At 34.6% G+C, this 6284-nt stretch overlaps 1 non-coding gene across 1 annotated transcript; it reads right to left on the bottom strand.

The window, feature by feature from the left end:
* Positions 1-4994: 4994 nt before the first annotated feature.
* On the bottom strand, positions 4995-5067 carry Trnan-auu (transfer RNA asparagine (anticodon AUU)). The gene has a single exon. It is a non-coding gene; the product is annotated as a tRNA-Asn (tRNA).
* Positions 5068-6284: the final 1217 nt, after the last annotated feature.

The raw sequence follows: 6284 nt of genomic DNA, 5'->3' as shown, positions 1-6284 counted from the left end.
TCTCTAATATATAGATTCAAAGTATCTCAAACTGTTACTGCTGTTGGCCAGTGACAAGTCCTTGCTTCCCCAATGTTGAAGAATAATACCAGAGAAGCACACTGAGGCAAGGGCAGAGTAGAAATTAGAAGTTTATTAAAGGACAGCAGAAAAGACATCTCCTGGAGGAAGAAGTGGACCCAAGAGGTGGAATCCGTGGAAGTGTGGTTGTTACCCCTTTTTACAGTTCTTTCAGTGATGGGATATAGGTTGGAAGGCAGGAGGGGTGGGACACAGGTGGGCCAAAGAAGTAATCTTGGCAGGAAGGACTTCAAAATAACATTTATTTGGGATAGGCAATCTTTAAATCTGCTGGGGCTGTTCATTAACATTTCTTTGGGATGGACTTTGGACCTAGGGCTCTTCTTGGGACTTCATTAACATTCCATGAGTTGTCCTGAGTTTCTGGAATTCATTCTCAACATGGCCTTCATTTTAGATCTTACTCAATATTAGACCAGATGTACCTAACTACACTGACTACTTAATTTTAAATCTGGCTTCAAAACAATTACTCATCAAGTTTTTGTGAAAATTGATTAGAAAACTCCAAAAGGTGAATTGTAAAATGAAGAGAACTTACTCTGCTAAACTTTATTATTGTAAGTAATGATTAAAATGGTAGAAATGATGTAAGAAATAATGAATAAATCAATGAAATAGATTGGAGTTAAGAAGCACACTCAATATGTGTATGCTTGACCCGTGAGAAGGATAGTGCTACAGAGACTGGTCCTTTCAGTAAATCATATGAGGTCACACAGATATTCTCATGGAGTCAAAACAGATGAACTTTTATTTCCATCAATGATATAATAAATACTTTAACTTCACAGAGGACAATAATCAAACAAATAAAAAGTGACTTAAAATACTTTCAATCTTCTTAAAATTACCAAATAACTAACAAGAAAAAGATTTTTTTTTAGATTGGGTTTAAAAAGTGTTTCAGGTTTTTTGTTTGTTTGTTTGTTTGCTGCTGAAACTATAAGACCTGACTAGAACAATTGTAGAGGAGGAAAAGTTTATTTGGGGGCTCGCAATTTCAGAGGCCCCAATTCATAGAAAGTTGGTTGCATTCCTCAGGGCTTGAGGTGAGGCAGGACATCATGGTGAAAGACTCTGGCAAAGGGAAACAGCTTACATGGTAAACAGGCAGCAGAGAAAGAGAGAGAGAGAGAGAGAGAGAGAGAGAGAGAGATATCTCCACTTGCCAAATACAAATATATACCCCAAAGCCATGTCCCCAATGACCCATCATTTCCAGCCACACCCAACTTGCCTCCAGTAACCACCCAATTAATCCCATCAGATAATTAATTCACCGACTGGGTTAGGGCTCTCATAACCCAATAATTTCCCCTCTAAATGCTCTTGCATTGTCTCACACCTGAGCTTTTGGGAGACACCTCTCATTCAAATCCTAATAGAGACCCATACAAGAGAGCTCAGCACTCAGAACCTTTACCATATTTTAAAGAAGTGGTGAGAGGAAAGCTAAATGAGATTTGGTTGGTTCTAGAGGTTGAAGTTCCAAAGGAAGAGACCCAGGTAAACCAATCCGATTTTGGGTTGGAATTGCTGAGGGTTTCATACTTTGTGTAAATTGAACGAGAAGTCTACTAGCCTTCCTAGAAAACTGGAGTCTAACTTTTAATCTTATGTTTGGGCCTGAAATCTTCAAATATTGAATAAGGGCAAAGAAAATACTAAGTATGTACCATAGAGTCATAAACCATTTCAAGGTTTGTGACTCTATGGTACATAGAGTCACAAACCTTGAAATGCTAGTGCTAGAAACTAACAGCAAGAGATTCTTAGGAGATTCTTTTGAGATCTTAGAAGCACTAAGTCTTAGGAATACCCTACCATAAGATTAAAGGCAATACCAAAAAACACTTACCCTACTAAAGCCTAAAGCCAAGCCTCCACAGGATCTAGACTATCAGGTAGAAACATGACTACCAATTTATGATGGTTTGACTTAACAGTTTTTCCACTTTGCAATGATACAAAAGTGATATGCTATCAGTAGAAAACACTCCAAATTTTGGTTTAATCTTTTTTTGGACTTGTAATACATGAAACAATACTCTCTTGTGATGTTGGACAGCAGAAGTGAGCTGCAGTTCTGAGCCACATGATCACAAGGGTAAATGTCCCAATGCTCTAGCAAGTGCCAAAAAGTTTTCTGTATTTGGAAAGAACTGTTTTAAGACCCCCAGTGGATGCCTTAAGCTGTGAATATGCAGAATGTCATATGTATGATTTTTTTGTTATAAATATATACCTATGATAAAATTTAATTTATAAATTAGACATAGTGAACAAAATAAATAATAATAAGATTATAAAATTATAACAATACAAGTTGATTACAATATGAATGTGGCCTCTCTCTTTTTAAAGAATCAAGACAAATAGTATTTTTGGTCTGTGACTGACAGCTGGTATCTGCAACCATGAAATGCAAAACCATGAATATGAGAGCACTGCTGTATTAAACACTTTTTTTTACTTCAATATTTTCTACTTAAAGTGCGTTTATCAGGATAGTCCCATCAGACTGAAGAGTATCTGTACTTTCTTGAACAAAACTCATCATTTACTGTTGGAAGAAAAAATAATTGAGGTTTTTATATAAAATACCATTTACATTATCAAAAAGTAGTATAAAAATTGTTAAACATGCAAGGAAAAAAGAGAAAAAGATGGATAGTAACAAAATAATTTATTAAATGTTTACACAGAGATTATTCAGATATTGAAGTTAGCATGGAAAGACTAATAACTATTACTATTAGGAAAAATAAAATTTATGAAAAAATGCATGCAAATATGAGGAATTTTAATAGAGAATTATAGTCTACAAAAAAATAGGTTGTGTATGGTAAAACTATAAAATGTCATGGTAGAAATTAGGAGTTTAGTGGGTAGAGTTAATGGTAGACTCTTCATAATACACGAAAGGCTAAATGAATAAGAAGGCTGGTTAGTAAAGAGGCTTTAAACTGAATATAAATCGAAGGAAAATTAAATTGAAACAGAAATGTAAAAACAATGTGGGACACTGAGAAATGTACATGTTTTGTAGTGTAAATGTTTTGAAGTCCCAGGTGAGCCAAGGAGAAAATGCAAGGAGCATGAAGTAAGAGATGATGATTAAAAATTACAATTTTCATCTTACTATGAAATATGTGATCTCAAAGTTTCAAGAGGATCATCAATGATTCACAAGTAGGCTAAGTTAACAAACAAATAAACAAAAACACGCAGGCATCTCATAGTCAACCTGCGAAAAAACAAAGAATCTTAAAAGCAGCAGGAGTATGAGTGAGGGGGTATACCCCCACTCAGCAGACAGTGAGAATGAGAGTTGATTTTGCGGTATTAGCCCTAAAAGACAGAACACAATGAAACAGTATGATTACAGTTTGGGAAAATAAAAGACCAACTTAACTAAAATTTTATACTCGGCAAAATGTACCTTTCAAAAATGGAAAGCAAATAAAGACATTTTCTGAAAGATGTGTTGTTAGTGCAACCACATTACAAGACAGAGAAAAGGAAATTCTTCAAACCAAATGAAAAGGATTTCAAACAGAAAAGATGTAGAAAATTTAAACAATATGATTAATAAAATTGTTTTAACATGCCTAGAAAATTATATGGAACAACTACATTATATAATCTGCATATTTTTTCTATCACATGTATTCATTTTAAAATTTATTTTATTTTATTAATGTTCTAATTTGTTATGCATGACAGTAGAATGAATTTTTACATATTGTGCACAAATAGAGTGCAACTTTTCCTTCCTCTGGTTGAACATGGTGCAGAGTCACACCTGTAGTGTAATCCTACATCTATATAGGGTAATAATATCCATCTAATTCCACTGTCCTCTCTCCATCCCACTCCCCTCTAAAGTCCCTTCAATATCTCCCTGCTCCATTATGGATCAGCATCCATTCATCAGAGAAAACATTCAGCCTTTGGCTTGGGGTCCTTTTTTAAATTTTACTTAGCATGATATTCTCCAGCTCCATCCTTTTACCTGCAAATGCCATAATTTCATTCTTCTTTAAGGCTAAGTGATATTCCATTGTGTGTATGTACTGCATTTCTTTATCTAGCCATCTGTTGAAGGACATCTATGTTGGTTTCATAGTTTAGGTATTGTGAATTGAGCTGCTATAAACATTGATGTGGCTGTGTCACTGTAGTATGCTCACTTTAAGTCCTTTGGGAATAAACTGAGTAGTGGGATAGCTGGATCAAATGGTGGTTCCATTCCAAGTTTTCTGAGGAATCTCCATACTGCTTTCCATAGTGGTTGTACCAATTTCCAGTCCCACCAGCAATGTATGATATGCCTTTTCCCCCACATCCTGTTGAAATAACTTTCAGTTGCAGCTAGCAGCTATGAGCAGCTCAGAGTGCTTGAAAAATCCGTACATTTAGGCTGATAGTAACGCCTGCAGGATGGGGCACTCTGCTCTGGTGAGCTGTTAGTGAAACCACATCCTTAGCACTTGTGTGATTAGCATTGCCAAACTACCAGGCCAGGAAACTGAGAGCCAGGGGCTTCAGGGCATGAAAACCCTGACTCAGAAGTTCCTCCCTTAGGGACAAAGACCCTTCCAGAATGCTTTCCACCATGACAGCAATATTTCGAGTTTCCTTATAGTGAAGTTACATTCGGTAGAAGATGACTGGCTTAAGGATATTATTTTGCTTATCTTTGATTGATGGGCATACCCTACCAGAACCTATAACAATTGTATGCATTCCAAAAATAAACTGAGCTACTGGATATTTGATAGGAGGCCACCAGCCAGTTCTCACCAGCTCCCAGAGTCTGTGTGTTGATTCCACATCTCTACTCCCCACAACTGAGGTAGCCTAGTGATTAATTGACCACACCAGTGACATAAATGTACGCAATTTGGTGCCCAATGTGGGGCTCGAACCCACAAAGCTGAGATTAATAGTTCTATGCTCTACCAACTGAGCTAGCTGGGCCCAACAATTATTATTTTTTAACAAGTGTATGAGAGAGTTTTTGACACATTGAACACATTCTGGACCATAAGTCTCATTTTAGCACACTTCAAAAGATTGAAATAATAAAGCATATAATCTCCAATCACTGAGTAATTAAATTAGAACTCAGTTTCAGAAATTGATGAATATAATTCTACATAACCATAGGTTAGGCCTCTGGGCAGGCCAATGTCCTACATAGACCAATGTAAATAATACTATGATGACTAAAATTAACTAAGAAGAAAGAGAAACACTTATAAATTATAAGTCATAGAGAAATCAAACCAGTAATTAAATACCTATTCACTAAAAAAAGTATTTTTAAAAAATATTTATTTTTTTAGTTGAAGTCAGACACAATCTTTTTATTTATTTATTTATTTTTATGTGGTTTGGAGGATCAAACCCAGGGCCTTGCACATGCTAGGTGAGTGTTCTACTGCTAAGCCACAATCCCAGCATATAAAGTATGTTTTTAATCTCAGAAATTAATTAAATTTCCTTAAAAAGAATACCAGTACTACAAAAATTACTCAAAGAAAGGACAGAAAAGTTGTTGAATTTTTCACACTAGATTTTATTAAAAACCAAACCATTTGATGCCTACAAGTGATAAGACATAGTAGTGATGCAAAAAGATATAAAAAGATATCCTATGCATACTAATTAAAATAGAGCTGGAAGATCTATAAAATACAAAAAATATATTTTAAGACATAAGCATTTATAGGGATAAAGGATATTTCACAATGAAAAATGTTATGCTACCTAAAATTTAAAACAATACTAAATTTGTATCCAGCAAATAACATAGCTTCAAATACAGAAGCTAAAAATTAACAGGACTCAAATAAGAAACACAAAAATTTGCAGTCATTGTAGGAGACTTTGACACACTTTTCTCAGCAACAGAGAGAAGTGAACATGATGATTATCTTAATCATGTAGACATATATAAAATATGCACCCCAAATGCTAAATTTTTTCAAGTACCCATGAAACATTTATCAAAATTTATGGTCTACTAAACTGATTTTAAAAGCTAACTAATCAAAGATTAAAATTATACTTTGACTTAAGGAAAATTAAGCAGGAATCAAATAGCAAATATATCATTACAAATAGTAACTAATGTTTGGAAACTAAGTAAACTCCTTCTAAATAAAAAACAATTTAAAAAGTAAAATTTAATA

Source organism: Ictidomys tridecemlineatus, chromosome Y (genome assembly GCF_052094955.1).
Source record: "Ictidomys tridecemlineatus isolate mIctTri1 chromosome Y, mIctTri1.hap1, whole genome shotgun sequence".
Lineage (NCBI taxonomy): Eukaryota > Metazoa > Chordata > Mammalia > Rodentia > Sciuridae > Ictidomys > Ictidomys tridecemlineatus.
This window is presented reverse-complemented; position numbering and strand designations above follow the sequence as displayed.